This window comes from Lactuca serriola, chromosome 1, assembly GCF_051521515.1.
Source record: "Lactuca serriola cultivar US96UC23 chromosome 1, Lser_US96UC23_V15, whole genome shotgun sequence".
Taxonomy (NCBI): domain Eukaryota; kingdom Viridiplantae; phylum Streptophyta; class Magnoliopsida; order Asterales; family Asteraceae; genus Lactuca; species Lactuca serriola.
Window position 1 is genome coordinate 207,619,862 of NC_136408.1, and position 23,750 is coordinate 207,643,611.

A 23,750-nucleotide genomic window follows, 5' to 3' on the forward strand; every position below is an offset into this window, starting at 1 on the left:
TAAGCATGGATAGTATTTCGGGTGCGATCATACCAGCACTAATGCACCGGATCCCATCAGAACTCCGCAGTTAAGCGTGCTTGGGCGAGAGTAGTACTAGGATGGGTGACCCCCTGGGAAGTCCTCGTGTTGCACCCCCTTTTTCGTTGCCCGTTTGCGTTTTTTTAGGTTTTAGGTGCGTTTTTTTTTTCTTTCTTGCTATGTCTATGCTCGGGCGGCATCCGGTTCATCGTTGATTGTTTCCGCGTTTCCCGAACGGAGCCGATCCCTCACGTGGGTCCCACGCCTCGCGTACGAAAGCAAACGACGTTCTGCGTCTTGTAAGACATAAAAACAATAAGCATGGATAGTATTTCGGGTGCGATCATACCAACACTAATGCACCGGATCCCATCAGAACTCCGCAGTTAAGCGTGCTTGGGCGAGAGTAGTACTAGGATGGGTGACCCCCTGGGAAGTCCTCGTGTTGCACCCCCTTTTTCGTTGCCCGTTTGCGTTTTTTTAGGTTTTAGGTGCGTTTTTTTTTCTTTCTTGCTATGTCTATGCTCGGGCGGCATCCGGTTCATCGTTGATTGTTTCCGCGTTTCCCGAACGGAGCCGATCCCTCACGTGGGTCCCACGCCTCGCGTACGAAAGCAAACGACGTTCTGCGTCTTGTAAGACATAAAAACAATAAGCATGGATAGTATTTCGGGTGCGATCATACCAGCACTAATGCACCGGATCCCATCAGAACTCCGCAGTTAAGCGTGCTTGGGCGAGAGTAGTACTAGGATGGGTGACCCCCTGGGAAGTCCTCGTATTGCACCCCCTTTTTCGTTGCCCGTTTGCGTTTTTTTAGGTTTTAGGTGCGTTTTTTTTTTCTTTCTTGCTATGTCTATGCTCGGGCGGCATCCGGTTCATCGTTGATTGTTTCCGCGTTTCCCGAACGGAGCCGATCCCTCACGTGGGTCCCACGCCTCGCGTACGAAAGCAAACGACGTTCTGCGTCTTGTAAGACATAAAAACAATAAGCATGGATAGTATTTCGGGTGCGATCATACCAGCACTAATGCACCGGATCCCATCAGAACTCCGCAGTTAAGCGTGCTTGGGCGAGAGTAGTACTAGGATGGGTGACCCCCTGGGAAGTCCTCGTGTTGCACCCCCTTTTTCGTTGCCCGTTTGCGTTTTTTTAGGTTTTAGGTGCGTTTTTTTTTTCTTTCTTGCTATGTCTATGCTCGGGCGGCATCCGGTTCATCGTTGATTGTTTCCGCGTTTCCCGAACGGAGCCGATCCCTCACGTGGGTCCGACGCCTCGCGTTCGAAAGCAAACGACGTTCTGCGTCTTGTAAGACATAAAAACAATAAGCATGGATAGTATTTCGGGTGCGATCATACCAGCACTAATGCACCGGATCCCATCAGAACTCCGCAGTTAAGCGTGCTTGGGCGAGAGTAGTACTAGGATGGGTGACCCCCTGGGAAGTCCTCGTGTTGCACCCCCTTTTTCGTTGCCCGTTTGCGTTTTTTTAGGTTTTAGGTGCGTTTTTTTTTTCTTTCTTGCTATGTCTATGCTCGGGCGGCATCCGGTTCATCGTTGATTGTTTCCGCGTTTCCCGAACGGAGCCGATCCCTCACGTGGGTCCCACGCCTCGCGTACGAAAGCAAACGACGTTCTGCGTCTTGTAAGACATAAAAACAATAAGCATGGATAGTATTTCGGGTGCGATCATACCAGCACTAATGCACCGGATCCCATCAGAACTCCGCAGTTAAGCGTGCTTGGGCGAGAGTAGTACTAGGATGGGTGACCCCCTGGGAAGTCCTCGTGTTGCACCCCCTTTTTCGTTGCCCGTTTGCGTTTTTTTAGGTTTTAGGTGCGTTTTTTTTTCTTTCTTGCTATGTCTATGCTCGGGCGGCATCCGGTTCATCGTTGATTGTTTCCGCGTTTCCCGAACGGAGCCGATCCCTCACGTGGGTCCCACGCCTCGCGTACGAAAGCAAACGACGTTCTGCGTCTTGTAAGACATAAAAACAATAAGCATGGATAGTATTTCGGGTGCGATCATACCAGCACTAATGCACCGGATCCCATCAGAACTCCGCAGTTAAGCGTGCTTGGGCGAGAGTAGTACTAGGATGGGTGACCCCCTGGGAAGTCCTCGTGTTGCACCCCCTTTTTCGTTGCCCGTTTGCGTTTTTTTAGGTTTTAGGTGCGTTTTTTTTTTCTTTCTTGCTATGTCTATGCTCGGGCGGCATCCGGTTCATCGTTGATTGTTTCCGCGTTTCCCGAACGGAGCCGATCCCTCACGTGGGTCCCACGCCTCGCGTACGAAAGCAAACGACGTTCTGCGTCTTGTAAGACATAAAAATAATAAGCATGGATAGTATTTCGGGTGCGATCATACCAGCACTAATGCACCGGATCCCATCAGAACTCCGCAGTTAAACGTGCTTGGGCGAGAGTAGTACTAGGATGGGTGACCCCCTGGGAAGTCCTCGTGTTGCACCCCCTTTTTCGTTGCCCGTTTGCGTTTTTTTAGGTTTTAGGTGCGTTTTTTTTTTCTTTCTTGCTATGTCTATGCTCGGGCGGCATCCGGTTCATCGTTGATTGTTTCCGCGTTTCCCGAACGGAGCCGATCCCTCACGTGGGTCCCACGCCTCGCGTTCGAAAGCAAACGACGTTCTGCGTCTTGTAAGACATAAAAACAATAAGCATGGATAGTATTTCGGGTGCGATCATACCAGCACTAATGCACCGGATCCCATCAGAACTCCGCAGTTAAGCGTGCTTGGGCGAGAGTAGTACTAGGATGGGTGACCCCCTGGGAAGTCCTCGTATTGCACCCCCTTTTTCGTTGCCCGTTTGCGTTTTTTTAGGTTTTAGGTGCGTTTTTTTTTTCTTTCTTGCTATGTCTATGCTCGGGCGGCATCCGGTTCATCGTTGATTGTTTCCGCGTTTCCCGAACGGAGCCGATCCCTCACGTGGGTCCCACGCCTCGCGTACGAAAGCAAACGACGTTCTGCGTCTTGTAAGACATAAAAACAATAAGCATGGATAGTATTTCGGGTGCGATCATACCAGCACTAATGCACCGGATCCCATCAGAACTCCGCAGTTAAGCGTGCTTGGGCGAGAGTAGTACTAGGATGGGTGACCCCCTGGGAAGTCCTCGTGTTGCACCCCCTTTTTCGTTGCCCGTTTGCGTTTTTTTAGGTTTTAGGTGCGTTTTTTTTTTTCTTTCTTGCTATGTCTATGCTCGGGCGGCATCCGGTTCATCGTTGATTGTTTCCGCGTTTCCCGAACGGAGCCGATCCCTCACGTGGGTCCGACGCCTCGCGTTCGAAAGCAAACGACGTTCTGCGTCTTGTAAGACATAAAAACAATAAGCATGGATAGTATTTCGGGTGCGATCATACCAGCACTAATGCACCGGATCCCATCAGAACTCCGCAGTTAAGCGTGCTTGGGCGAGAGTAGTACTAGGATGGGTGACCCCCTGGGAAGTCCTCGTGTTGCACCCCCTTTTTCGTTGCCCGTTTGCGTTTTTTTAGGTTTTAGGTGCGTTTTTTTTTTCTTTCTTGCTATGTCTATGCTCGGGCGGCATCCGGTTCATCGTTGATTGTTTCCGCGTTTCCCGAACGGAGCCGATCCCTCACGTGGGTCCCACGCCTCGCGTACGAAAGCAAACGACGTTCTGCGTCTTGTAAGACATAAAAACAATAAGCATGGATAGTATTTCGGGTGCGATCATACCAGCACTAATGCACCGGATCCCATCAGAACTCCGCAGTTAAGCGTGCTTGGGCGAGAGTAGTACTAGGATGGGTGACCCCCTGGGAAGTCCTCGTGTTGCACCCCCTTTTTCGTTGCCCGTTTGCGTTTTTTTAGGTTTTAGGTGCGTTTTTTTTTCTTTCTTGCTATGTCTATGCTCGGGCGGCATCCGGTTCATCGTTGATTGTTTCCGCGTTTCCCGAACGGAGCCGATCCCTCACGTGGGTCCCACGCCTCGCGTACGAAAGCAAACGACGTTCTGCGTCTTGTAAGACATAAAAACAATAAGCATGGATAGTATTTCGGGTGCGATCATACCAGCACTAATGCACCGGATCCCATCAGAACTCCGCAGTTAAGCGTGCTTGGGCGAGAGTAGTACTAGGATGGGTGACCCCCTGGGAAGTCCTCGTGTTGCACCCCCTTTTTCGTTGCCCGTTTGCGTTTTTTTAGGTTTTAGGTGCGTTTTTTTTTTCTTTCTTGCTATGTCTATGCTCGGGCGGCATCCGGTTCATCGTTGATTGTTTCCGCGTTTCCCGAACGGAGCCGATCCCTCACGTGGGTCCCACGCCTCGCGTACGAAAGCAAACGACGTTCTGCGTCTTGTAAGACATAAAAATAATAAGCATGGATAGTATTTCGGGTGCGATCATACCAGCACTAATGCACCGGATCCCATCAGAACTCCGCAGTTAAACGTGCTTGGGCGAGAGTAGTACTAGGATGGGTGACCCCCTGGGAAGTCCTCGTGTTGCACCCCCTTTTTCGTTGCCCGTTTGCGTTTTTTTAGGTTTTAGGTGCGTTTTTTTTTTCTTTCTTGCTATGTCTATGCTCGGGCGGCATCCGGTTCATCGTTGATTGTTTCCGCGTTTCCCGAACGGAGCCGATCCCTCACGTGGGTCCCACGCCTCGCGTTCGAAAGCAAACGACGTTCTGCGTCTTGTAAGACATAAAAACAATAAGCATGGATAGTATTTCGGGTGCGATCATACCAGCACTAATGCACCGGATCCCATCAGAACTCCGCAGTTAAGCGTGCTTGGGCGAGAGTAGTACTAGGATGGGTGACCCCCTGGGAAGTCCTCGTGTTGCACCCCCTTTTTCGTTGCCCGTTTGCGTTTTTTTAGGTTTTAGGTGCGTTTTTTTTTTCTTTCTTGCTATGTCTATGCTCGGGCGGCATCCGGTTCATCGTTGATTGTTTCCGCGTTTCCCGAACGGAGCCGATCCCTCACGTGGGTCCCACGCCTCGCGTACGAAAGCAAACGACGTTCTGCGTCTTGTAAGACATAAAAACAATAAGCATGGATAGTATTTCGGGTGCGATCATACCAGCACTAATGCACCGGATCCCATCAGAACTCCGCAGTTAAGCGTGCTTGGGCGAGAGTAGTACTAGGATGGGTGACCCCCTGGGAAGTCCTCGTGTTGCACCCCCTTTTTCGTTGCCCGTTTGCGTTTTTTTAGGTTTTAGGTGCGTTTTTTTTTTCTTTCTTGCTATGTCTATGCTCGGGCGGCATCCGGTTCATCGTTGATTGTTTCCGCGTTTCCCGAACGGAGCCGATCCCTCACGTGGGTCCCACGCCTCGCGTACGAAAGCAAACGACGTTCTGCGTCTTGTAAGACATAAAAATAATAAGCATGGATAGTATTTCGGGTGCGATCATACCAGCACTAATGCACCGGATCCCATCAGAACTCCGCAGTTAAGCGTGCTTGGGCGAGAGTAGTACTAGGATGGGTGACCCCCTGGGAAGTCCTCGTGTTGCACCCCCTTTTTCGTTGCCCGTTTGCGTTTTTTTAGGTTTTAGGTGCGTTTTTTTTTTCTTTCTTGCTATGTCTATGCTCGGGCGGCATCCGGTTCATCGTTGATTGTTTCCGCGTTTCCCGAACGGAGCCGATCCCTCACGTGGGTCCCACGCCTCGCGTTCGAAAGCAAACGACGTTCTGCGTCTTGTAAGACATAAAAACAATAAGCATGGATAGTATTTCGGGTGCGATCATACCAGCACTAATGCACCGGATCCCATCAGAACTCCGCAGTTAAGCGTGCTTGGGCGAGAGTAGTACTAGGATGGGTGACCCCCTGGGAAGTCCTCGTGTTGCACCCCCTTTTTCGTTGCCCGTTTGCGTTTTTTTAGGTTTTAGGTGCGTTTTTTTTTCTTTCTTGCTATGTCTATGCTCGGGCGGCATCCGGTTCATCGTTAATTGTTTCCGCGTTTCCTGAACGGAGCCGATCCCTCACGTGGGTCCCACGCCTCGCGTACGAAAGCAAACGACGTTCTGCGTCTTGTAAGACATAAAAACAATAAGCATGGATAGTATTTCGGGTGCGATCATACCAGCACTAATGCACCGGATCCCATCAGAACTCCGCAGTTAAGCGTGCTTGGGCGAGAGTAGTACTAGGATGGGTGACCCCCTGGGAAGTCCTCGTGTTGCACCCCCTTTTTCGTTGCCCGTTTGCGTTTTTTTAGGTTTTAGGTGCGTTTTTTTTTCTTTCTTGCTATGTCTATGCTCGGGCGGCATCCGGTTCATCGTTGATTGTTTCCGCGTTTCCCGAACGGAGCCGATCCCTCACGTGGGTCCGACGCCTCGCGTTCGAAAGGAAACGACGTTCTGCGTCTTGTAAGACATAAAAACAATAAGCATGGATAGTATTTCGGGTGCGATCATACCAGCACTAATGCACCGGATCCCATCAGAAATCCGCAGTTAAGCGTGCTTGGGCGAGAGTAGTACTAGGATGGGTGACCCCCTGGGAAGTCCTCGTGTTGCACCCCCTTTTTCGTTGCCCGTTTGCGTTTTTTTAGGTTTTAGGTGCGTTTTTTTTTTTCTTTCTTGCTATGTCTATGCTCGGGCGGCATCCGGTTCATCGTTGATTGTTTCCGCGTTTCCCGAACGGAGCCGATCCCTCACGTGGGTCCCACGCCTCGCGTACGAAAGCAAACGACGTTCTGCGTCTTGTAAGACATAAAAACAATAAGCATGGATAGTATTTCGGGTGCGATCATACCAGCACTAATGCACCGGATCCCATCAGAACTCCGCAGTTAAGCGTGCTTGGGCGAGAGTAGTACTAGGATGGGTGACCCCCTGGGAAGTCCTCGTGTTGCACCCCCTTTTTCGTTGCCCGTTTGCGTTTTTTTAGGTTTTAGGTGCGTTTTTTTTTTCTTTCTTGCTATGTCTATGCTCGGGCGGCATCCGGTTCATCGTTGATTGTTTCCGCGTTTCCCGAACGGAGCCGATCCCTCACGTGGGTCCCACGCCTCGCGTACGAAAGCAAACGACGTTCTGCGTCTTGTAAGACATAAAAACAATAAGCATGGATAGTATTTCGGGTGCGATCATACCAGCACTAATGCACCGGATCCCATCAGAACTCCGCAGTTAAGCGTGCTTGGGCGAGAGTAGTACTAGGATGGGTGACCCCCTGGGAAGTCCTCGTGTTGCACCCCCTTTTTCGTTGCCCGTTTGCGTTTTTTTAGGTTTTAGGTGCGTTTTTTTTTTCTTTCTTGCTATGTCTATGCTCGGGCGGCATCCGGTTCATCGTTGATTGTTTCCGCGTTTCCCGAACGGAGCCGATCCCTCACGTGGGTCCCACGCCTCGCGTACGAAAGCAAACGACGTTCTGCGTCTTGTAAGACATAAAAACAATAAGCATGGATAGTATTTCGGGTGCGATCATACCAGCACTAATGCACCGGATCCCATCAGAACTCCGCAGTTAAGCGTGCTTGGGCGAGAGTAGTACTAGGATGGGTGACCCCCTGGGAAGTCCTCGTGTTGCACCCCCTTTTTCGTTGCCCGTTTGCGTTTTTTTAGGTTTTAGGTGCGTTTTTTTTTTCTTTCTTGCTATGTCTATGCTCGGGCGGCATCCGGTTCATCGTTGATTGTTTCCGCGTTTCCCGAACGGAGCCGATCCCTCACGTGGGTCCCACGCCTCGCGTACGAAAGCAAACGACGTTCTGCGTCTTGTAAGACATAAAAACAATAAGCATGGATAGTATTTCGGGTGCGATCATACCAGCACTAATGCACCGGATCCCATCAGAACTCCGCAGTTAAGCGTGCTTGGGCGAGAGTAGTACTAGGATGGGTGACCCCCTGGGAAGTCCTCGTGTTGCACCCCCTTTTTCGTTGCCCGTTTGCGTTTTTTTAGGTTTTAGGTGCGTTTTTTTTCTTTCTTGCTATGTCTATGCTCGGGCGGCATCCGGTTCATCGTTGATTGTTTCCGCGTTTCCCGAACGGAGCCGATCCCTCACGTGGGTCCCACGCCTCGCGTTCGAAAGCAAACGACGTTCTGCGTCTTGTAAGACATAAAAACAATAAGCATGGATAGTATTTCGGGTGCGATCATACCAGCACTAATGCACCGGATCCCATCAGAACTCCGCAGTTAAGCGTGCTTGGGCGAGAGTAGTACTAGGATGGGTGACCCCCTGGGAAGTCCTCGTGTTGCACCCCCTTTTTCGTTGCCCGTTTGCGTTTTTTTAGGTTTTAGGTGCGTTTTTTTTTTCTTTCTTGCTATGTCTATGCTCGGGCGGCATCCGGTTCATCGTTGATTGTTTCCGCGTTTCCCGAACGGAGCCGATCCCTCACGTGGGTCCCACGCCTCGCGTACGAAAGCAAACGACGTTCTGCGTCTTGTAAGACATAAAAACAATAAGCATGGATAGTATTTCGTGTGCGATCATACCAGCACTAATGCACCGGATCCCATCAGAACTCCGCAGTTAAGCGTGCTTGGGCGAGAGTAGTACTAGGATGGGTGACCCCCTGGGAAGTCCTCGTGTTGCACCCCCTTTTTCGTTGCCCGTTTGCGTTTTTTTAGGTTTTAGGTGCGTTTTTTTTTTTCTTTCTTGCTATGTCTATGCTCGGGCGGCATCCGGTTCATCGTTGATTGTTTCCGCGTTTCCTGAACGGAGCCGATCCCTCACGTGGGTCCCACGCCTCGCGTACGAAAGCAAACGACGTTCTGCGTCTTGTAAGACATAAAAACAATAAGCATGGATAGTATTTCGGGTGCGATCATACCAGCACTAATGCATCGGATCCCATCAGAACTCCGCAGTTAAGCGTGCTTGGGCGAGAGTAGTACTAGGATGGGTGACCCCCTGGGAAGTCCTCGTGTTGCACCCCCTTTTTCGTTGCCCGTTTGCGTTTTTTTAGGTTTTAGGTGCGTTTTTTTTTCTTTCTTGCTATGTCTATGCTCGGGCGGCATCCGGTTCATCGTTGATTGTTTCCGCGTTTCCCGAACGGAGCCGATCCCTCACGTGGGTCCCACGCCTCGCGTTCGAAAGCAAACGACGTTCTGCGTCTTGTAAGACATAAAAACAATAAGCATGGATAGTATTTCGGGTGCGATCATACCAGCACTAATGCACCGGATCCCATCAGAACTCCGCAGTTAAGCGTGCTTGGGCGAGAGTAGTACTAGGATGGGTGACCCCCTGGGAAGTCCTCGTGTTGCACCCCCTTTTTCGTTGCCCGTTTGCGTTTTTTTAAGTTTTAGGTGCGTTTTTTTTTTCTTTCTTGCTATGTCTATGCTCGGGCGGCATCCGGTTCATCGTTGATTGTTTCCGCGTTTCCCGAACGGAGCCGATCCCTCACGTGGGTCCCACGCCTCGCGTACGAAAGCAAACGACGTTCTGCGTCTTGTAAGACATAAAAACAATAAGCATGGATAGTATTTCGGGTGCGATCATACCAGCACTAATGCACCGGATCCCATCAGAACTCCGCAGTTAAGCGTGCTTGGGCGAGAGTAGTACTAGGATGGGTGACCCCCTGGGAAGTCCTCGTGTTGCACCCCCTTTTTCGTTGCCCGTTTGCGTTTTTTTAGGTTTTAGGTGCGTTTTTTTTTTCTTTCTTGCTATGTCTATGCTCGGGCGGCATCCGGTTCATCGTTGATTGTTTCCGCGTTTCCCGAACGGAGCCGATCCCTCACGTGGGTCCCACGCCTCGCGTTCGAAAGCAAACGACGTTCTGCGTCTTGTAAGACATAAAAACAATAAGCATGGATAGTATTTCGGGTGCGATCATACCAGCACTAATGCACCGGATCCCATCAGAACTCCGCAGTTAAGCGTGCTTGGGCGAGAGTAGTACTAGGATGGGTGACCCCCTGGGAAGTCCTCGTGTTGCACCCCCTTTTTCGTTGCCCGTTTGCGTTTTTTTAGGTTTTAGGTGCGTTTTTTTTTTCTTTCTTGCTATGTCTATGCTCGGGCGGCATCCGGTTCATCGTTGATTGTTTCCGCGTTTCCCGAACGGAGCCGATCCCTCACGTGGGTCCCACGCCTCGCGTTCGAAAGCAAACGACGTTCTGCGTCTTGTAAGACATAAAAACAATAAGCATGGATAGTATTTCGGGTGCGATCATACCAGCACTAATGCACCGGATCCCATCAGAACTCCGCAGTTAAGCGTGCTTGGGCGAGAGTAGTACTAGGATGGGTGACCCCCTGAGAAGTCCTCGTGTTGCACCCCCTTTTTCGTTGCCCGTTTGCGTTTTTTTAGGTTTTAGGTGCGTTTTTTTTTCTTTCTTGCTATGTCTATGCTCGGGCGGCATCCGGTTCATCGTTGATTGTTTCCGCGTTTCCCGAACGGAGCCGATCCCTCACGTGGGTCCCACGCCTCGCGTACGAAAGCAAACGACGTTCTGCGTCTTGTAAGACATAAAAACAATAAGCATGGATAGTATTTCGGGTGCGATCATACCAGCACTAATGCACCGGATCCCATCAGAACTCCGCAGGTAAGCGTGCATGGGCGAGAGTAGTACTAGGATGGGTGACCCCCTGGGAAGTCCTCGTGTTGCACCCCCTTTTTCGTTGCCCGTTTGCGTTTTTTTAGGTTTTAGGTGCGTTTTTTTTTCTTTCTTGCTATGTCTATGCTCGGGCGGCATCCGGTTCATCGTTGATTGTTTCCGCGTTTCCCGAACGGAGCCGATCCCTCACGTGGGTCCCACGCCTCGCGTTCGAAAGCAAACGACGTTCTGCGTCTTGTAAGACATAAAAACAATAAGCATGGATAGTATTTCGGGTGCGATCATACCAGCACTAATGCACCGGATCCCATCAGAACTCCGCAGTTAAGCGTGCTTGGGCGAGAGTAGTACTAGGATGGGTGACCCCCTGGGAAGTCCTCGTGTTGCACCCCCTTTTTCGTTGCCCGTTTGCGTTTTTTTAGGTTTTAGGTGCGTTTTTTTTTTCTTTCTTGCTATGTCTATGCTCGGGCGGCATCCGGTTCATCGTTGATTGTTTCCGCGTTTCCCGAACGGAGCCGATCCCTCACGTGGGTCCCACGCCTCGCGTTCGAAAGCAAACGACGTTCTGCGTCTTGTAAGACATAAAAACAATAAGCATGGATAGTATTTCGGGTGCAATCATACCAGCACTAATGCACCGGATCCCATCAGAACTCCGCAGTTAAGCGTGCTTGGGCGAGAGTAGTACTAGGATGGGTGACCCCCTGGGAAGTCCTCGTGTTGCACCCCCTTTTTCGTTGCCCGTTTGCGTTTTTTTAGGTTTTAGGTGCGTTTTTTTTTTCTTTCTTGCTATGTCTATGCTCGGGCGGCATCCGGTTCATCGTTGATTGTTTCCGCGTTTCCCGAACGGAGCCGATCCCTCACGTGGGTCCCACGCCTCGCGTTCGAAAGCAAACGACGTTCTGCGTCTTGTAAGACATAAAAACAATAAGCATGGATAGTATTTCGGGTGCGATCATACCAGCACTAATGCACCGGATCCCATCAGAACTCCGCAGTTAAGCGTGCTTGGGCGAGAGTAGTACTAGGATGGGTGACCCCCTGGGAAGTCCTCGTGTTGCACCCCCTTTTTCGTTGCCCGTTTGCGTTTTTTTAGGTTTTAGGTGCGTTTTTTTTTTCTTTCTTGCTATGTCTATGCTCGGGCGGCATCCGGTTCATCGTTGATTGTTTCCGCGTTTCCCGAACGGAGCCGATCCCTCACGTGGGTCCCACGCCTCGCGTACGAAAGCAAACGACGTTCTGCGTCTTGTAAGACATAAAAACAATAAGCATGGATAGTATTTCCGGTGCGATCATACCAGCACTAATGCACCGGATCCCATCAGAACTCCGCAGTTAAGCGTGCTTGGGCGAGAGTAGTACTAGGATGGGTGACCCCCTGGGAAGTCCTCGTGTTGCACCCCCTTTTTCGTTGCCCGTTTGCGTTTTTTTAGGTTTTAGGTGCGTTTTTTTTTCTTTCTTGCTATGTCTATGCTCGGGCGGCATCCGGTTCATCGTTGATTGTTTCCGCGTTTCCCGAACGGAGCCGATCCCTCACGTGGGTCCCACGCCTCGCGTACGAAAGCAAACGACGTTCTGCGTCTTGTAAGACATAAAAACAATAAGCATGGATAGTATTTCGGGTGCGATCATACCAGCACTAATGCACCGGATCCCATCAGAACTCCGCAGTTAAGCGTGCTTGGGCGAGAGTAGTACTAGGATGGGTGACCCCCTGGGAAGTCCTCGTGTTGCACCCCCTTTTTCGTTGCCCGTTTGCGTTTTTTTAGGTTTTAGGTGCGTTTTTTTTTTCTTTCTTGCTATGTCTATGCTCGGGCGGCATCCGGTTCATCGTTGATTGTTTCCGCGTTTCCCGAACGGAGCCGATCCCTCACGTGGGTCCCACGCCTCGCGTACGAAAGCAAACGACGTTCTGCGTCTTGTAAGACATAAAAACAATAAGCATGGATAGTATTTCGGGTGCGATCATACCAGCACTAATGCACCGGATCCCATCAGAACTCCGCAGTTAAGCGTGCTTGGGCGAGAGTAGTACTAGGATGGGTGACCCCCTGGGAAGTCCTCGTGTTGCACCCCCATTTTCGTTGCCCGTTTGCGTTTTTTTAGGTTTTAGGTGCGTTTTTTTTTTCTTTCTTGCTATGTCTATGCTCGGGCGGCATCCGGTTCATCGTTGATTGTTTCCGCGTTTCCCGAACGGAGCCGATCCCTCACGTGGGTCCCACGCCTCGCGTTCGAAAGCAAACGACGTTCTGCGTCTTGTAAGACATAAAAACAATAAGCATGGATAGTATTTCGGGTGCGATCATACCAGCACTAATGCACCGGATCCCATCAGAACTCCGCAGTTAAGCGTGCTTGGGCGAGAGTAGTACTAGGATGGGTGACCCCCTGGGAAGTCCTCGTGTTGCACCCCCTTTTTCGTTGCCCGTTTGCGTTTTTTTAGGTTTTAGGTGCGTTTTTTTTTTTCTTTCTTGCTATGTCTATGCTCGGGCGGCATCCGGTTCATCGTTGATTGTTTCCGCGTTTCCCGAACGGAGCCGATCCCTCACGTGGGTCCCACGCCTCGCGTTCGAAAGCAAACGACGTTCTGCGTCTTGTAAGACATAAAAACAATAAGCATGGATAGTATTTCGGGTGCGATCATACCAGCACTAATGCACCGGATCCCATCAGAACTCCGCAGTTAAGCGTGCTTGGGCGAGAGTAGTACTAGGATGGGTGACCCCCTGGGAAGTCCTCGTGTTGCACCCCCTTTTTCGTTGCCCGTTTGCGTTTTTTTAGGTTTTAGGTGCGTTTTTTTTTCTTTCTTGCTATGTCTATGCTCGGGCGGCATCCGGTTCATCGTTGATTGTTTCCGCGTTTCCCGAACGGAGCCGATCCCTCACGTGGGTCCCACGCCTCGCGTACGAAAGCAAACGACGTTCTGCGTCTTGTAAGACATAAAAACAATAAGCATGGATAGTATTTCGGGTGCGATCATACCAGCACTAATGCACCGGATCCCATCAGAACTCCGCAGTTAAGCGTGCTTGGGCGAGAGTAGTATTAGGATGGGTGACCCCCTGGGAAGTCCTCGTGTTGCACCCCCTTTTTCGTTGCCCGTTTGCGTTTTTTTAGGTTTTAGGTGCGTTTTTTTTTTCTTTCTTGCTATGTCTATGCTCGGGCGGCATCCGGTTCATCGTTGATTGTTTCCGCGTTTCCCGAACGGAGCCGATCCCTCACGTGGGTCCCACGCCTCGCGTTCGAAAGCAAACGACGTTCTGCGTCTTGTAAGACATAAAAACAATAAGCATCGATAGTATTTCGGGTGCGATCATACCAGCACTAATGCACCGGATCCCATCAGAACTCCGTAGTTAAGCGTGCTTGGGCGAGAGTAGTACTAGGATGGGTGACCCCCTGGGAAGTCCTCGTGTTGCACCCCCTTTTTCGTTGCCCGTTTGCGTTTTTTTAGGTTTTAGGTGCGTTTTTTTTTTCTTTTCTTGCTATGTCTATGCTCGGGCGGCATCCGGTTCATCGTTGATTGTTTCCGCGTTTCCCGAACGGAGCCGATCCCTCACGTGGGTCCCACGCCTCGCGTACGAAAGCAAACGACGTTCTGCGTCTTGTAAGACATAAAAACAATAAGCATGGATAGTATTTCGGGTGCGATCATACCAGCACTAATGCACCGGATCCCATCAGAACTCCGCAGTTAAGCGTGCTTGGGCGAGAGTAGTACTAGGATGGGTGACCCCCTGGGAAGTCCTCGTGTTGCACCCCCTTTTTCGTTGCCCGTTTGCGTTTTTTTAGGTTTTAGGTGCGTTTTTTTTTTCTTTCTTGCTATGTCTATGCTCGGGCGGCATCCGGTTCATCGTTGATTGTTTCCGCGTTTCCCGAACGGAGCCGATCCCTCACGTGGGTCCCACGCCTCGCGTACGAAAGCAAACGACGTTCTGCGTCTTGTAAGACATAAAAACAATAAGCATGGATAGTATTTCGGGTGCGATCATACCAGCACTAATGCACTGGATCCCATCAGAACTCCGCAGTTAAGCGTGCTTGGGCGAGAGTAGTACTAGGATGGGTGACCCCCTGGGAAGTCCTCGTGTTGCACCCCCTTTTTCGTTGCCCGTTTGCGTTTTTTTAGGTTTTAGGTGCGTTTTTTTTTTCTTTCTTGCTATGTCTATGCTCGGGCGGCATCCGGTTCATCGTTGATTGTTTCCGCGTTTCCCGAACGGAGCCGAACCCTCACGTGGGTCCCACGCCTCGCGTTCGAAAGCAAACGACGTTCTGCGTCTTGTAAGACATAAAAACAATAAGCATGGATAGTATTTCGGGTGCGATCATACCAGCACTAATGCACCGGATCCCATCAGAACTCCGCAGTTAAGCGTGCTTGGGCGAGAGTAGTACTAGGATGGGTGACCCCCTGGGAAGTCCTCGTGTTGCACCCCCTTTTTCGTTGCCCGTTTGCGTTTTTTTAGGTTTTAGGTGCGTTTTTTTTTTCTTTCTTGCTATGTCTATGCTCGGGCGGCATCCGGTTCATCGTTGATTGTTTCCGCGTTTCCCGAACGGAGCCGATCCCTCACGTGGGTCCCACGCCTCGCGTACGAAAGCAAACGACGTTCTGCGTCTTGTAAGACATAAAAACAATAAGCATGGATAGTATTTCGGGTGCGATCATACCAGCACTAATGCACCGGATCCCATCAGAACTCCGCAGTTAAGCGTGCTTGGGCGAGAGTAGTACTAGGATGGGTGACCCCCTGGGAAGTCCTCGTGTTGCACCCCCTTTTTCGTTGCCCGTTTGCGTTTTTTTAGGTTTTAGGTGCGTTTTTTTTTCTTTCTTGCTATGTCTATGCTCGGGCGGCATCCGGTTCATCGTTGATTGTTTCCGCGTTTCCCGAACGGAGCCGATCCCTCACGTGGGTCCCACGCCTCGCGTACGAAAGCAAACGACGTTCTGCGTCTTGTAAGACATAAAAACAATAAGCATGGATAGTATTTCGGGTGCGATCATACCAGCACTAATGCACCGGATCCCATCAGAACTCCGCAGTTAAGCGTGCTTGGGCGAGAGTAGTACTAGGATGGGTGACCCTCTGGGAAGTCCTCGTGTTGCACCCCCTTTTTCGTTGCCCGTTTGCGTTTTTTTAGGTTTTAGGTGCGTTTTTTTTTTCTTTCTTGCTATGTCTATGCTCGGGCGGCATCCGGTTCATCGTTGATTGTTTCCGCGTTTCCCGAACGGAGCCGATCCCTCACGTGGGTCCCACGCCTCGCGTTCGAAAGCAAACGACGTTCTGCGTCTTGTAAGACATAAAAACAATAAGCATGGATAGTATTTCGGGTGCGATCATACCAGCACTAATGCACCGGATCCCATCAGAAATCCGCAGTTAAGCGTGCTTGGGCGAGAGTAGTACTAGGATGGGTGACCCCCTGGGAAGTCCTCGTGTTGCAGCCCCTTTTTCGTTGCCCGTTTGCGTTTTTTTAGGTTTTAGGTGCGTTTTTTTTTTCTTTCTTGCTATGTCTATGCTCGGGCGGCATCCGGTTCATCGTTGATTGTTTCCGCGTTTCCCGAACGGAGCCGATCCCTCACGTGGGTCCCACGCCTCGCGTACGAAAGCAAACGACGTTCTGCGTCTTGTAAGACATAAAAACAATAAGCATGGATAGTATTTCGGGTGCGATCATACCAGCACTAATGCACCGGATCCCATCAGAACTCCGCAGTTAAGCGTGCTTGGGCGAGAGTAGTACTAGGATGGGTGACCCCCTGGGAAGTCCTCGTGTTGCACCCCCTTTTTCGTTGCCCGTTTGCGTTTTTTTAGGTTTTAGGTGCGTTTTTTTTTCTTTCTTGCTATGTCTATGCTCGGGCGGCATCCAGTTCATCGTTGATTGTTTCCGCGTTTCCCGAACGGAGCCGATCCCTCACGTGGGTCCCACGCCTCGCGTACGAAAGCAAACGACGTTCTGCGTCTTGTAAGACATAAAAACAATAAGCATGGATAGTATTTCGGGTGCGATCATACCAGCACTAATGCACCGGATCCCATCAGAACTCCGCAGGTAAGCGTGCATGGGCGAGAGTAGTACTAGGATGGGTGACCCCCTGGGAAGTCCTCGTGTTGCACCCCCTTTTTCGTTGCCCGTTTGCGTTTTTTTAGGTTTTAGGTGCGTTTTTTTTTCTTTCTTGCTATGTCTATGCTCGGGCGGCATCCGGTTCATCGTTGATTGTTTCCGCGTTTCCCGAACGGAGCCGATCCCTCACGTGGGTCCCACGCCTCGCGTTCGAAAGCAAACGACGTTCTGCGTCTTGTAAGACATAAAAACAATAAGCATGGATAGTATTTCGGGTGCGATCATACCAGCACTAATGCACCGGATCCCATCAGAACTCCGCAGTTAAGCGTGCTTGGGCGAGAGTAGTACTAGGATGGGTGACCCCCTGGGAAGTCCTCGTGTTGCACCCCCTTTTTCGTTGCCCGTTTGCGTTTTTTTAGGTTTTAGGTGCGTTTTTTTTTTCTTTCTTGCTATGTCTATGCTCGGGCGGCATCCGGTTCATCGTTGATTGTTTCCGCGTTTCCCGAACGGAGCCGATCCCTCACGTGGGTCCCACGCCTCGCGTTCGAAAGCAAACGACGTTCTGCGTCTTGTAAGACATAAAAACAATAAGCATGGATAGTATTTCGGGTGCGATCATACCAGCACTAATGCACCGGATCCCATCAGAACTCCGCAGTTAAGCGTGCTTGGGCGAGAGTAGTACTAGGATGGGTGACCCCCTGGGAAGTCCTCGTGTTGCACCCCCTTTTTCGTTGCCCGTTTGCGTTTTTTTAGGTTTTAGGTGCGTTTTTTTTTTCTTTCTTGCTATGTCTATGCTCGGGCGGCATCCGGTTCATCGTTGATTGTTTCCGCGTTTCCCGAACGGAGCCGATCCCTCACGTGGGTCCCACGCCTCGCGTTCGAAAGCAAACGACGTTCTGCGTCTTGTAAGACATAAAAACAATAAGCATGGATAGTATTTCGGGTGCGATCATACCAGCACTAATGCACCGGATCCCATCAGAACTCCGCAGTTAAGCGTGCTTGGGCGAGAGTAGTACTAGGATGGGTGACCCCCTGGGAAGTCCTCGTGTTGCACCCCCTTTTTCGTTGCCCGTTTGCGTTTTTTTAGGTTTTAGGTGCGTTTTTTTTTTCTTTCTTGCTATGTCTATGCTCGGGCGGCATCCGGTTCATCGTTGATTGTTTCCGCGTTTCCCGAACGGAGCCGATCCCTCACGTGGGTCCCACGCCTCGCGTACGAAAGCAAACGACGTTCTGCGTCTTGTAAGACATAAAAACAATAAGCATGGATAGTATTTCCGGTGCGATCATACCAGCACTAATGCACCGGATCCCATCAGAACTCCGCAGTTAAGCGTGCTTGGGCGAGAGTAGTACTAGGATGGGTGACCCCCTGGGAAGTCCTCGTGTTGCACCCACTTTTTCGTTGCCCGTTTGCGTTTTTTTAGGTTTTAGGTGCGTTTTTTTTTCTTTCTTGCTATGTCTATGCTCGGGCGGCATCCGGTTCATCGTTGATTGTTTCCGCGTTTCCCGAACGGAGCCGATCCCTCACGTGGGTCCCACGCCTCGCGTACGAAAGCAAACGACGTTCTGCGTCTTGTAAGACATAAAAACAATAAGCATGGATAGTATTTCGGGTGCGATCATACCAGCACTAATGCACCGGATCCCATCAGAACTCCGCAGTTAAGCGTGCTTGGGCGAGAGTAGTACTAGGATGGGTGACCCCCTGGGAAGTCCTCGTGTTGCACCCCCTTTTTCGTTGCCCGTTTGCGTTTTTTTAGGTTTTAGGTGCGTTTTTTTTTTCTTTCTTGCTATGTCTATGCTCGGGCGGCATCCGGTTCATCGTTGATTGTTTCCGCGTTTCCCGAACGGAGCCGATCCCTCACGTGGGTCCCACGCCTCGCGTACGAAAGCAAACGACGTTCTGCGTCTTGTAAGACATAAAAACAATAAGCATGGATAGTATTTCGGGTGCGATCATACCAGCACTAATGCACCGGATCCCATCAGAACTCCGCAGTTAAGCGTGCTTGGGCGAGAGTAGTACTAGGATGGGTGACCCCCTGGGAAGTCCTCGTGTTGCACCCCCATTTTCGTTGCCCGTTTGCGTTTTTTTAGGTTTTAGGTGCGTTTTTTTTTTCTTTCTTGCTATGTCTATGCTCGGGCGGCATCCGGTTCATCGTTGATTGTTTCCGCGTTTCCCGAACGGAGCCGATCCCTCACGTGGGTCCCACGCCTCGCGTTCGAAAGCAAACGACGTTCTGCGTCTTGTAAGACATAAAAACAATAAGCATGGATAGTATTTCGGGTGCGATCATACCAGCACTAATGCACCGGATCCCATCAGAACTCCGCAGTTAAGCGTGCTTGGGCGAGAATAGTACTAGGATGGGTGACCCCCTGGGAAGTCCTCGTGTTGCACCCCCTTTTTCGTTGCCCGTTTGCGTTTTTTTAGGTTTTAGGTGCGTTTTTTTTTTCTTTCTTGCTATGTCTATGCTCGGGCGGCATCCGGTTCATCGTTGATTGTTTCCGCGTTTCCCGAACGGAGCCGATCCCTCACGTGGGTCCCACGCCTCGCGTTCGAAAGCAAACGACGTTCTGCGTCTTGTAAGACATAAAAACAATAAGCATGGATAGTATTTCGGGTGCGATCATACCAGCACTAATGCACCGGATCCCATCAGAACTCCGCAGTTAAGCGTGCTTGGGCGAGAGTAGTACTAGGATGGGTGACCCCCTGGGAAGTCCTCGTGTTGCACCCCCTTTTTCGTTGCCCGTTTGCGTTTTTTTAGGTTTTAGGTGCGTTTTTTTTTCTTTCTTGCTATGTCTATGCTCGGGCGGCATCCGGTTCATCGTTGATTGTTTCCGCGTTTCCCGAACGGAGCCGATCCCTCACGTGGGTCCCACGCCTCGCGTACGAAAGCAAACGACGTTCTGCGTCTTGTAAGACATAAAAACAATAAGCATGGATAGTATTTCGGGTGCGATCATACCAGCACTAATGCACCGGATCCCATCAGAACTCCGCAGTTAAGCGTGCTTGGGCGAGAGTAGTACTAGGATGGGTGACCCCCTGGGAAGTCCTCGTGTTGCACCCCCTTTTTCGTTGCCCGTTTGCGTTTTTTTAGGTTTTAGGTGCGTTTTTTTTTTCTTTCTTGCTATGTCTATGCTCGGGCGGCATCCGGTTCATCGTTGATTGTTTCCGCGTTTCCCGAACGGAGCCGATCCCTCACGTGGGTCCCACGCCTCGCGTTCGAAAGCAAACGACGTTCTGCGTCTTGTAAGACATAAAAACAATAAGCATCGATAGTATTTCGGGTGCGATCACACCAGCACTAATGCACCGGATCCCATCAGAACTCCGTAGTTAAGCGTGCTTGGGCGAGAGTAGTACTAGGATGGGTGACCCCCTGGGAAGTCCTCGTGTTGCACCCCCTTTTTCGTTGCCCGTTTGCGTTTTTTTAGGTTTTAGGTGCGTTTTTTTTTTCTTTTCTTGCTATGTCTATGCTCGGGCGGCATCCGGTTCATCGTTGATTGTTTCCGCGTTTCCCGAACGGAGCCGATCCCTCACGTGGGTCCCACGCCTCGCGTACGAAAGCAAACGACGTTCTGCGTCTTGTAAGACATAAAAACAATAAGCATGGATAGTATTTCGGGTGCGATCATACCAGCACTAATGCACCGGATCCCATCAGAACTCCGCAGTTAAGCGTGCTTGGGCGAGAGTAGTACTAGGATGGGTGACCCCCTGGGAAGTCCTCGTGTTGCACCCCCTTTTTCGTTGCCCGTTTGCGTTTTTTTAGGTTTTAGGTGCGTTTTTTTTTTCTTTCTTGCTATGTCTATGCTCGGGCGGCATCCGGTTCATCGTTGATTGTTTCCGCGTTTCCCGAACGGAGCCGATCCCTCACGTGGGTCCCACGCCTCGCGTACGAAAGCAAACGACGTTCTGCGTCTTGTAAGACATAAAAACAATAAGCATGGATAGTATTTCGGGTGCGATCATACCAGCACTAATGCACTGGATCCCATCAGAACTCCGCAGTTAAGCGTGCTTGGGCGAGAGTAGTACTAGGATGGGTGACCCCCTGGGAAGTCCTCGTGTTGCACCCCCTTTTTCGTTGCCCGTTTGCGTTTTTTTAGGTTTTAGGTGCGTTTTTTTTTTCTTTCTTGCTATGTCTATGCTCGGGCGGCATCCGGTTCATCGTTGATTGTTTCCGCGTTTCCCGAACGGAGCCGATCCCTCACGTGGGTCCCACGCCTCGCGTTCGAAAGCAAACGACGTTCTGCGTCTTGTAAGACATAAAAACAATAAGCATGGATAGTATTTCGGGTGCGATCATACCAGCACTAATGCACCGGATCCCATCAGAACTCCGCAGTTAAGCGTGCTTGGGCGAGAGTAGTACTAGGATGGGTGACCCCCTGGGAAGTCCTCGTGTTGCACCACCTTTTTCGTTGCCCGTTTGCGTTTTTTTAGGTTTTAGGTGCGTTTTTTTTTTCTTTCTTGCTATGTCTATGCTCGGGCGGCATCCGGTTCATCGTTGATTGTTTCCGCGTTTCCCGAACGGAGCCGATCCCTCACGTGGGTCCCACGCCTCGCGTACGAAAGCAAACGACGTTCTGCGTCTTGTAAGACATAAAAACAATAAGCATGGATAGTATTTCCGGTGCGATCATACCAGCACTAATGCACCGGATCCCATCAGAACTCCGCAGTTAAGCGTGCTTGGGCGAGAGTAGTACTAGGATGGGTGACCCCCTGGGAAGTCCTCGTGTTGCACCCCCTTTTTCGTTGCCCGTTTGCGTTTTTTTAGGTTTTAGGTGCGTTTTTTTTTCTTTCTTGCTATGTCTATGCTCGGGCGGCATCCGGTTCATCGTTGATTGTTTCCGCGTTTCCCGAACGGAGCCGATCCCTCACGTGGGTCCCACGCCTCGCGTACGAAAGCAAACGACGTTCTGCGTCTTGTAAGACATAAAAACAATAAGCATGGATAGTATTTCGGGTGCGATCATACCAGCACTAATGCACCGGATCCCATCAGAACTCCGCAGTTAAGCGTGCTTGGGCGAGAGTAGTACTAGGATGGGTGACCCCCTGGGAAGTCCTCGTGTTGCACCCCCTTTTTCGTTGCCCGTTTGCGTTTTTTTAGGTTTTAGGTGCGTTTTTTTTTTCTTTCTTGCTATGTCTATGCTCGGGCGGCATCCGGTTCATCGTTGATTGTTTCCGCGTTTCCCGAACGGAGCCGATCCCTCACGTGGGTCCCACGCCTCGCGTACGAAAGCAAACGACGTTCTGCGTCTTGTAAGACATAAAAACAATAAGCATGGATAGTATTTCGGGTGCGATCATACCAGCACTAATGCACCGGATCCCATCAGAACTCCGCAGTTAAGCGTGCTTGGGCGAGAGTAGTACTAGGATGGGTGACCCCCTGGGAAGTCCTCGTGTTGCACCCCCATTTTCGTTGCCCGTTTGCGTTTTTTTAGGTTTTAGGTGCGTTTTTTTTTTCTTTCTTGCTATGTCTATGCTCGGGCGGCATCCGGTTCATCGTTGATTGTTTCCGCGTTTCCCGAACGGAGCCGATCCCTCACGTGGGTCCCACGCCTCGCGTTCGAAAGCAAACGACGTTCTGCGTCTTGTAAGACATAAAAACAATAAGCATGGATAGTATTTCGGGTGCGATCATACCAGCACTAATGCACCGGATCCCATCAGAACTCCGCAGTTAAGCGTGCTTGGGCGAGAGTAGTACTAGGATGGGTGACCCCCTGGGAAGTCCTCGTGTTGCACCCCCTTTTTCGTTGCCCGTTTGCGTTTTTTTAGGTTTTAGGTGCGTTTTTTTTTTCTTTCTTGCTATGTCTATGCTCGGGCGGCATCCGGTTCATCGTTGATTGTTTCCGCGTTTCCCGAACGGAGCCGATCCCTCACGTGGGTCCCACGCCTCGCGTTCGAAAGCAAACGACGTTCTGCGTCTTGTAAGACATAAAAACAATAAGCATGGATAGTATTTCGGGTGCGATCATACCAGCACTAATGCACCGGATCCCATCAGAACTCCGCAGTTAAGCGTGCTTGGGCGAGAGTAGTACTAGGATGGGTGACCCCCTGGGAAGTCCTCGTGTTGCACCCCCTTTTTCGTTGCCCGTTTGCGTTTTTTTAGGTTTTAGGTGCGTTTTTTTTTCTTTCTTGCTATGTCTATGCTCGGGCGGCATCCGGTTCATCGTTGATTGTTTCCGCGTTTCCCGAACGGAGCCGATCCCTCACGTGGGTCCCACGCCTCGCGTACGAAAGCAAACGACGTTCTGCGTCTTGTAAGACATAAAAACAATAAGCATGGATAGTATTTCGGGTGCGATCATACCAGCACTAATGCACCGGATCCCATCAGAACTCCGCAGTTAAGCGTGCTTGGGCGAGAGTAGTACTAGGATGGGTGACCCCCTGGGAAGTCCTCGTGTTGCACCCCCTTTTTCGTTGCCCGTTTGCGTTTTTTTAGGTTTTAGGTGCGTTTTTTTTTTCTTTCTTGCTATGTCTATGCTCGGGCGGCATCCGGTTCATCGTTGATTGTTTCCGCGTTTCCCGAACGGAGCCGATCCCTCACGTGGGTCCCACGCCTCGCGTTCGAAAGCAAACGACGTTCTGCGTCTTGTAAGACATAAAAACAATAAGCATCGATAGTATTTCGGGTGCGATCATACCAGCACTAATGCACCGGATCCCATCAGAACTCCGTAGTTAAGCGTGCTTGGGCGAGAGTAGTACTAGGATGGGTGACCCCCTGGGAAGTCCTCGTGTTGCACCCCCTTTTTCGTTGCCCGTTTGCGTTTTTTTAGGTTTTAGGTGCGTTTTTTTTTTCTTTTCTTGCTATGTCTATGCTCGGGCGGCATCCGGTTCATCGTTGATTGTTTCCGCGTTTCCCGAACGGAGCCGATCCCTCACGTGGGTCCCACGCCTCGCGTACGAAAGCAAACGACGTTCTGCGTCTTGTAAGACATAAAAACAATAAGCATGGATAGTATTTCGGGTGCGATCATACCAGCACTAATGCATCGGATCCCATCAGAACTCCGCAGTTAAGCGTGCTTGGGCGAGAGTAGTACTAGGATGGGTGACCCCCTGGGAAGTCCTCGTGTTGCACCCCCTTTTTCGTTGCCCGTTTGCGTTTTTTTAGGTTT

General features: G+C 50.7%; 71 non-coding genes across 71 annotated transcripts; all 71 read left to right on the forward strand.

Annotated features, from left to right (window-relative positions):
• The first annotated feature begins 19 nt into the window (after nucleotides 1–19).
• Nucleotides 20–138, forward strand: LOC145082117 (5S ribosomal RNA). Its single transcript, XR_013696650.1, has one exon. It is a non-coding gene; the product is annotated as a 5S ribosomal RNA (ribosomal RNA).
• Nucleotides 139–356: 218 nt separating this feature from the next.
• LOC145084631 (5S ribosomal RNA) lies at nucleotides 357–475 on the forward strand. The gene has a single exon (XR_013699069.1). It is a non-coding gene; the product is annotated as a 5S ribosomal RNA (ribosomal RNA).
• A 217-nt stretch (nucleotides 476–692) lies between these two features.
• LOC145082692 (5S ribosomal RNA) lies at nucleotides 693–811 on the forward strand. The gene has a single exon (XR_013697195.1). It is a non-coding gene; the product is annotated as a 5S ribosomal RNA (ribosomal RNA).
• A 218-nt stretch (nucleotides 812–1,029) lies between these two features.
• Nucleotides 1,030–1,148, forward strand: LOC145082118 (5S ribosomal RNA). The gene has a single exon (XR_013696651.1). It is a non-coding gene; the product is annotated as a 5S ribosomal RNA (ribosomal RNA).
• Nucleotides 1,149–1,366: 218 nt separating this feature from the next.
• On the forward strand, nucleotides 1,367–1,485 carry LOC145082119 (5S ribosomal RNA). Its single transcript, XR_013696652.1, has one exon. It is a non-coding gene; the product is annotated as a 5S ribosomal RNA (ribosomal RNA).
• A 218-nt stretch (nucleotides 1,486–1,703) lies between these two features.
• LOC145082120 (5S ribosomal RNA) lies at nucleotides 1,704–1,822 on the forward strand. Its single transcript, XR_013696653.1, has one exon. It is a non-coding gene; the product is annotated as a 5S ribosomal RNA (ribosomal RNA).
• A 217-nt stretch (nucleotides 1,823–2,039) lies between these two features.
• Nucleotides 2,040–2,158, forward strand: LOC145082121 (5S ribosomal RNA). Its single transcript, XR_013696654.1, has one exon. It is a non-coding gene; the product is annotated as a 5S ribosomal RNA (ribosomal RNA).
• A 218-nt stretch (nucleotides 2,159–2,376) lies between these two features.
• Nucleotides 2,377–2,495, forward strand: LOC145083247 (5S ribosomal RNA). The gene has a single exon (XR_013697726.1). It is a non-coding gene; the product is annotated as a 5S ribosomal RNA (ribosomal RNA).
• Nucleotides 2,496–2,713: 218 nt separating this feature from the next.
• On the forward strand, nucleotides 2,714–2,832 carry LOC145082807 (5S ribosomal RNA). The gene has a single exon (XR_013697309.1). It is a non-coding gene; the product is annotated as a 5S ribosomal RNA (ribosomal RNA).
• A 218-nt stretch (nucleotides 2,833–3,050) lies between these two features.
• On the forward strand, nucleotides 3,051–3,169 carry LOC145082122 (5S ribosomal RNA). The gene has a single exon (XR_013696655.1). It is a non-coding gene; the product is annotated as a 5S ribosomal RNA (ribosomal RNA).
• Nucleotides 3,170–3,388: 219 nt separating this feature from the next.
• LOC145082123 (5S ribosomal RNA) lies at nucleotides 3,389–3,507 on the forward strand. The gene has a single exon (XR_013696656.1). It is a non-coding gene; the product is annotated as a 5S ribosomal RNA (ribosomal RNA).
• Nucleotides 3,508–3,725: 218 nt separating this feature from the next.
• On the forward strand, nucleotides 3,726–3,844 carry LOC145082124 (5S ribosomal RNA). Its single transcript, XR_013696657.1, has one exon. It is a non-coding gene; the product is annotated as a 5S ribosomal RNA (ribosomal RNA).
• Nucleotides 3,845–4,061: 217 nt separating this feature from the next.
• LOC145082125 (5S ribosomal RNA) lies at nucleotides 4,062–4,180 on the forward strand. Its single transcript, XR_013696658.1, has one exon. It is a non-coding gene; the product is annotated as a 5S ribosomal RNA (ribosomal RNA).
• Nucleotides 4,181–4,398: 218 nt separating this feature from the next.
• On the forward strand, nucleotides 4,399–4,517 carry LOC145083248 (5S ribosomal RNA). Its single transcript, XR_013697727.1, has one exon. It is a non-coding gene; the product is annotated as a 5S ribosomal RNA (ribosomal RNA).
• A 218-nt stretch (nucleotides 4,518–4,735) lies between these two features.
• Nucleotides 4,736–4,854, forward strand: LOC145082126 (5S ribosomal RNA). Its single transcript, XR_013696659.1, has one exon. It is a non-coding gene; the product is annotated as a 5S ribosomal RNA (ribosomal RNA).
• Nucleotides 4,855–5,072: 218 nt separating this feature from the next.
• LOC145082128 (5S ribosomal RNA) lies at nucleotides 5,073–5,191 on the forward strand. Its single transcript, XR_013696661.1, has one exon. It is a non-coding gene; the product is annotated as a 5S ribosomal RNA (ribosomal RNA).
• Nucleotides 5,192–5,409: 218 nt separating this feature from the next.
• On the forward strand, nucleotides 5,410–5,528 carry LOC145082129 (5S ribosomal RNA). The gene has a single exon (XR_013696662.1). It is a non-coding gene; the product is annotated as a 5S ribosomal RNA (ribosomal RNA).
• A 218-nt stretch (nucleotides 5,529–5,746) lies between these two features.
• Nucleotides 5,747–5,865, forward strand: LOC145082130 (5S ribosomal RNA). The gene has a single exon (XR_013696663.1). It is a non-coding gene; the product is annotated as a 5S ribosomal RNA (ribosomal RNA).
• A 217-nt stretch (nucleotides 5,866–6,082) lies between these two features.
• On the forward strand, nucleotides 6,083–6,201 carry LOC145082131 (5S ribosomal RNA). Its single transcript, XR_013696664.1, has one exon. It is a non-coding gene; the product is annotated as a 5S ribosomal RNA (ribosomal RNA).
• Nucleotides 6,202–6,418: 217 nt separating this feature from the next.
• Nucleotides 6,419–6,537, forward strand: LOC145084534 (5S ribosomal RNA). Its single transcript, XR_013698977.1, has one exon. It is a non-coding gene; the product is annotated as a 5S ribosomal RNA (ribosomal RNA).
• Nucleotides 6,538–6,756: 219 nt separating this feature from the next.
• LOC145082133 (5S ribosomal RNA) lies at nucleotides 6,757–6,875 on the forward strand. Its single transcript, XR_013696665.1, has one exon. It is a non-coding gene; the product is annotated as a 5S ribosomal RNA (ribosomal RNA).
• Nucleotides 6,876–7,093: 218 nt separating this feature from the next.
• Nucleotides 7,094–7,212, forward strand: LOC145082134 (5S ribosomal RNA). Its single transcript, XR_013696666.1, has one exon. It is a non-coding gene; the product is annotated as a 5S ribosomal RNA (ribosomal RNA).
• A 218-nt stretch (nucleotides 7,213–7,430) lies between these two features.
• Nucleotides 7,431–7,549, forward strand: LOC145082135 (5S ribosomal RNA). The gene has a single exon (XR_013696667.1). It is a non-coding gene; the product is annotated as a 5S ribosomal RNA (ribosomal RNA).
• Nucleotides 7,550–7,767: 218 nt separating this feature from the next.
• On the forward strand, nucleotides 7,768–7,886 carry LOC145082136 (5S ribosomal RNA). Its single transcript, XR_013696668.1, has one exon. It is a non-coding gene; the product is annotated as a 5S ribosomal RNA (ribosomal RNA).
• A 216-nt stretch (nucleotides 7,887–8,102) lies between these two features.
• LOC145082137 (5S ribosomal RNA) lies at nucleotides 8,103–8,221 on the forward strand. The gene has a single exon (XR_013696669.1). It is a non-coding gene; the product is annotated as a 5S ribosomal RNA (ribosomal RNA).
• A 218-nt stretch (nucleotides 8,222–8,439) lies between these two features.
• Nucleotides 8,440–8,558, forward strand: LOC145083307 (5S ribosomal RNA). The gene has a single exon (XR_013697783.1). It is a non-coding gene; the product is annotated as a 5S ribosomal RNA (ribosomal RNA).
• Nucleotides 8,559–8,777: 219 nt separating this feature from the next.
• Nucleotides 8,778–8,896, forward strand: LOC145083901 (5S ribosomal RNA). The gene has a single exon (XR_013698364.1). It is a non-coding gene; the product is annotated as a 5S ribosomal RNA (ribosomal RNA).
• Nucleotides 8,897–9,113: 217 nt separating this feature from the next.
• LOC145082138 (5S ribosomal RNA) lies at nucleotides 9,114–9,232 on the forward strand. Its single transcript, XR_013696670.1, has one exon. It is a non-coding gene; the product is annotated as a 5S ribosomal RNA (ribosomal RNA).
• A 218-nt stretch (nucleotides 9,233–9,450) lies between these two features.
• Nucleotides 9,451–9,569, forward strand: LOC145082140 (5S ribosomal RNA). The gene has a single exon (XR_013696672.1). It is a non-coding gene; the product is annotated as a 5S ribosomal RNA (ribosomal RNA).
• A 218-nt stretch (nucleotides 9,570–9,787) lies between these two features.
• Nucleotides 9,788–9,906, forward strand: LOC145082141 (5S ribosomal RNA). Its single transcript, XR_013696673.1, has one exon. It is a non-coding gene; the product is annotated as a 5S ribosomal RNA (ribosomal RNA).
• Nucleotides 9,907–10,124: 218 nt separating this feature from the next.
• Nucleotides 10,125–10,243, forward strand: LOC145083094 (5S ribosomal RNA). The gene has a single exon (XR_013697582.1). It is a non-coding gene; the product is annotated as a 5S ribosomal RNA (ribosomal RNA).
• A 217-nt stretch (nucleotides 10,244–10,460) lies between these two features.
• LOC145084663 (5S ribosomal RNA) lies at nucleotides 10,461–10,579 on the forward strand. The gene has a single exon (XR_013699099.1). It is a non-coding gene; the product is annotated as a 5S ribosomal RNA (ribosomal RNA).
• Nucleotides 10,580–10,796: 217 nt separating this feature from the next.
• Nucleotides 10,797–10,915, forward strand: LOC145082142 (5S ribosomal RNA). Its single transcript, XR_013696674.1, has one exon. It is a non-coding gene; the product is annotated as a 5S ribosomal RNA (ribosomal RNA).
• Nucleotides 10,916–11,133: 218 nt separating this feature from the next.
• Nucleotides 11,134–11,252, forward strand: LOC145082862 (5S ribosomal RNA). The gene has a single exon (XR_013697363.1). It is a non-coding gene; the product is annotated as a 5S ribosomal RNA (ribosomal RNA).
• Nucleotides 11,253–11,470: 218 nt separating this feature from the next.
• LOC145082143 (5S ribosomal RNA) lies at nucleotides 11,471–11,589 on the forward strand. The gene has a single exon (XR_013696675.1). It is a non-coding gene; the product is annotated as a 5S ribosomal RNA (ribosomal RNA).
• A 218-nt stretch (nucleotides 11,590–11,807) lies between these two features.
• Nucleotides 11,808–11,926, forward strand: LOC145084431 (5S ribosomal RNA). Its single transcript, XR_013698875.1, has one exon. It is a non-coding gene; the product is annotated as a 5S ribosomal RNA (ribosomal RNA).
• A 217-nt stretch (nucleotides 11,927–12,143) lies between these two features.
• LOC145082144 (5S ribosomal RNA) lies at nucleotides 12,144–12,262 on the forward strand. Its single transcript, XR_013696676.1, has one exon. It is a non-coding gene; the product is annotated as a 5S ribosomal RNA (ribosomal RNA).
• A 218-nt stretch (nucleotides 12,263–12,480) lies between these two features.
• On the forward strand, nucleotides 12,481–12,599 carry LOC145082145 (5S ribosomal RNA). The gene has a single exon (XR_013696677.1). It is a non-coding gene; the product is annotated as a 5S ribosomal RNA (ribosomal RNA).
• A 218-nt stretch (nucleotides 12,600–12,817) lies between these two features.
• On the forward strand, nucleotides 12,818–12,936 carry LOC145082146 (5S ribosomal RNA). Its single transcript, XR_013696678.1, has one exon. It is a non-coding gene; the product is annotated as a 5S ribosomal RNA (ribosomal RNA).
• Nucleotides 12,937–13,155: 219 nt separating this feature from the next.
• Nucleotides 13,156–13,274, forward strand: LOC145082147 (5S ribosomal RNA). The gene has a single exon (XR_013696679.1). It is a non-coding gene; the product is annotated as a 5S ribosomal RNA (ribosomal RNA).
• A 217-nt stretch (nucleotides 13,275–13,491) lies between these two features.
• LOC145083812 (5S ribosomal RNA) lies at nucleotides 13,492–13,610 on the forward strand. Its single transcript, XR_013698272.1, has one exon. It is a non-coding gene; the product is annotated as a 5S ribosomal RNA (ribosomal RNA).
• A 218-nt stretch (nucleotides 13,611–13,828) lies between these two features.
• LOC145082789 (5S ribosomal RNA) lies at nucleotides 13,829–13,947 on the forward strand. Its single transcript, XR_013697288.1, has one exon. It is a non-coding gene; the product is annotated as a 5S ribosomal RNA (ribosomal RNA).
• Nucleotides 13,948–14,166: 219 nt separating this feature from the next.
• On the forward strand, nucleotides 14,167–14,285 carry LOC145082149 (5S ribosomal RNA). Its single transcript, XR_013696680.1, has one exon. It is a non-coding gene; the product is annotated as a 5S ribosomal RNA (ribosomal RNA).
• Nucleotides 14,286–14,503: 218 nt separating this feature from the next.
• Nucleotides 14,504–14,622, forward strand: LOC145083330 (5S ribosomal RNA). The gene has a single exon (XR_013697805.1). It is a non-coding gene; the product is annotated as a 5S ribosomal RNA (ribosomal RNA).
• Nucleotides 14,623–14,840: 218 nt separating this feature from the next.
• Nucleotides 14,841–14,959, forward strand: LOC145082150 (5S ribosomal RNA). The gene has a single exon (XR_013696681.1). It is a non-coding gene; the product is annotated as a 5S ribosomal RNA (ribosomal RNA).
• A 218-nt stretch (nucleotides 14,960–15,177) lies between these two features.
• LOC145082152 (5S ribosomal RNA) lies at nucleotides 15,178–15,296 on the forward strand. The gene has a single exon (XR_013696683.1). It is a non-coding gene; the product is annotated as a 5S ribosomal RNA (ribosomal RNA).
• Nucleotides 15,297–15,513: 217 nt separating this feature from the next.
• On the forward strand, nucleotides 15,514–15,632 carry LOC145083172 (5S ribosomal RNA). Its single transcript, XR_013697656.1, has one exon. It is a non-coding gene; the product is annotated as a 5S ribosomal RNA (ribosomal RNA).
• A 218-nt stretch (nucleotides 15,633–15,850) lies between these two features.
• On the forward strand, nucleotides 15,851–15,969 carry LOC145085112 (5S ribosomal RNA). The gene has a single exon (XR_013699526.1). It is a non-coding gene; the product is annotated as a 5S ribosomal RNA (ribosomal RNA).
• A 218-nt stretch (nucleotides 15,970–16,187) lies between these two features.
• On the forward strand, nucleotides 16,188–16,306 carry LOC145082153 (5S ribosomal RNA). The gene has a single exon (XR_013696684.1). It is a non-coding gene; the product is annotated as a 5S ribosomal RNA (ribosomal RNA).
• Nucleotides 16,307–16,523: 217 nt separating this feature from the next.
• On the forward strand, nucleotides 16,524–16,642 carry LOC145084664 (5S ribosomal RNA). The gene has a single exon (XR_013699100.1). It is a non-coding gene; the product is annotated as a 5S ribosomal RNA (ribosomal RNA).
• A 217-nt stretch (nucleotides 16,643–16,859) lies between these two features.
• LOC145082154 (5S ribosomal RNA) lies at nucleotides 16,860–16,978 on the forward strand. Its single transcript, XR_013696685.1, has one exon. It is a non-coding gene; the product is annotated as a 5S ribosomal RNA (ribosomal RNA).
• Nucleotides 16,979–17,196: 218 nt separating this feature from the next.
• Nucleotides 17,197–17,315, forward strand: LOC145082155 (5S ribosomal RNA). Its single transcript, XR_013696686.1, has one exon. It is a non-coding gene; the product is annotated as a 5S ribosomal RNA (ribosomal RNA).
• A 218-nt stretch (nucleotides 17,316–17,533) lies between these two features.
• LOC145082156 (5S ribosomal RNA) lies at nucleotides 17,534–17,652 on the forward strand. Its single transcript, XR_013696687.1, has one exon. It is a non-coding gene; the product is annotated as a 5S ribosomal RNA (ribosomal RNA).
• A 218-nt stretch (nucleotides 17,653–17,870) lies between these two features.
• On the forward strand, nucleotides 17,871–17,989 carry LOC145084709 (5S ribosomal RNA). Its single transcript, XR_013699141.1, has one exon. It is a non-coding gene; the product is annotated as a 5S ribosomal RNA (ribosomal RNA).
• Nucleotides 17,990–18,206: 217 nt separating this feature from the next.
• LOC145082157 (5S ribosomal RNA) lies at nucleotides 18,207–18,325 on the forward strand. The gene has a single exon (XR_013696688.1). It is a non-coding gene; the product is annotated as a 5S ribosomal RNA (ribosomal RNA).
• Nucleotides 18,326–18,543: 218 nt separating this feature from the next.
• On the forward strand, nucleotides 18,544–18,662 carry LOC145082158 (5S ribosomal RNA). The gene has a single exon (XR_013696689.1). It is a non-coding gene; the product is annotated as a 5S ribosomal RNA (ribosomal RNA).
• Nucleotides 18,663–18,880: 218 nt separating this feature from the next.
• LOC145083173 (5S ribosomal RNA) lies at nucleotides 18,881–18,999 on the forward strand. The gene has a single exon (XR_013697657.1). It is a non-coding gene; the product is annotated as a 5S ribosomal RNA (ribosomal RNA).
• Nucleotides 19,000–19,217: 218 nt separating this feature from the next.
• Nucleotides 19,218–19,336, forward strand: LOC145082159 (5S ribosomal RNA). Its single transcript, XR_013696690.1, has one exon. It is a non-coding gene; the product is annotated as a 5S ribosomal RNA (ribosomal RNA).
• Nucleotides 19,337–19,553: 217 nt separating this feature from the next.
• On the forward strand, nucleotides 19,554–19,672 carry LOC145082160 (5S ribosomal RNA). The gene has a single exon (XR_013696691.1). It is a non-coding gene; the product is annotated as a 5S ribosomal RNA (ribosomal RNA).
• A 218-nt stretch (nucleotides 19,673–19,890) lies between these two features.
• LOC145083659 (5S ribosomal RNA) lies at nucleotides 19,891–20,009 on the forward strand. Its single transcript, XR_013698126.1, has one exon. It is a non-coding gene; the product is annotated as a 5S ribosomal RNA (ribosomal RNA).
• A 219-nt stretch (nucleotides 20,010–20,228) lies between these two features.
• LOC145082161 (5S ribosomal RNA) lies at nucleotides 20,229–20,347 on the forward strand. The gene has a single exon (XR_013696692.1). It is a non-coding gene; the product is annotated as a 5S ribosomal RNA (ribosomal RNA).
• Nucleotides 20,348–20,565: 218 nt separating this feature from the next.
• Nucleotides 20,566–20,684, forward strand: LOC145083332 (5S ribosomal RNA). Its single transcript, XR_013697806.1, has one exon. It is a non-coding gene; the product is annotated as a 5S ribosomal RNA (ribosomal RNA).
• A 218-nt stretch (nucleotides 20,685–20,902) lies between these two features.
• Nucleotides 20,903–21,021, forward strand: LOC145083940 (5S ribosomal RNA). The gene has a single exon (XR_013698401.1). It is a non-coding gene; the product is annotated as a 5S ribosomal RNA (ribosomal RNA).
• A 218-nt stretch (nucleotides 21,022–21,239) lies between these two features.
• LOC145084432 (5S ribosomal RNA) lies at nucleotides 21,240–21,358 on the forward strand. The gene has a single exon (XR_013698876.1). It is a non-coding gene; the product is annotated as a 5S ribosomal RNA (ribosomal RNA).
• A 217-nt stretch (nucleotides 21,359–21,575) lies between these two features.
• Nucleotides 21,576–21,694, forward strand: LOC145082163 (5S ribosomal RNA). The gene has a single exon (XR_013696694.1). It is a non-coding gene; the product is annotated as a 5S ribosomal RNA (ribosomal RNA).
• A 218-nt stretch (nucleotides 21,695–21,912) lies between these two features.
• On the forward strand, nucleotides 21,913–22,031 carry LOC145082165 (5S ribosomal RNA). The gene has a single exon (XR_013696695.1). It is a non-coding gene; the product is annotated as a 5S ribosomal RNA (ribosomal RNA).
• Nucleotides 22,032–22,249: 218 nt separating this feature from the next.
• Nucleotides 22,250–22,368, forward strand: LOC145082166 (5S ribosomal RNA). Its single transcript, XR_013696696.1, has one exon. It is a non-coding gene; the product is annotated as a 5S ribosomal RNA (ribosomal RNA).
• A 218-nt stretch (nucleotides 22,369–22,586) lies between these two features.
• Nucleotides 22,587–22,705, forward strand: LOC145082167 (5S ribosomal RNA). The gene has a single exon (XR_013696697.1). It is a non-coding gene; the product is annotated as a 5S ribosomal RNA (ribosomal RNA).
• Nucleotides 22,706–22,922: 217 nt separating this feature from the next.
• On the forward strand, nucleotides 22,923–23,041 carry LOC145082168 (5S ribosomal RNA). Its single transcript, XR_013696698.1, has one exon. It is a non-coding gene; the product is annotated as a 5S ribosomal RNA (ribosomal RNA).
• A 218-nt stretch (nucleotides 23,042–23,259) lies between these two features.
• LOC145082791 (5S ribosomal RNA) lies at nucleotides 23,260–23,378 on the forward strand. The gene has a single exon (XR_013697290.1). It is a non-coding gene; the product is annotated as a 5S ribosomal RNA (ribosomal RNA).
• Nucleotides 23,379–23,597: 219 nt separating this feature from the next.
• LOC145083902 (5S ribosomal RNA) lies at nucleotides 23,598–23,716 on the forward strand. Its single transcript, XR_013698365.1, has one exon. It is a non-coding gene; the product is annotated as a 5S ribosomal RNA (ribosomal RNA).
• Nucleotides 23,717–23,750: the final 34 nt, after the last annotated feature.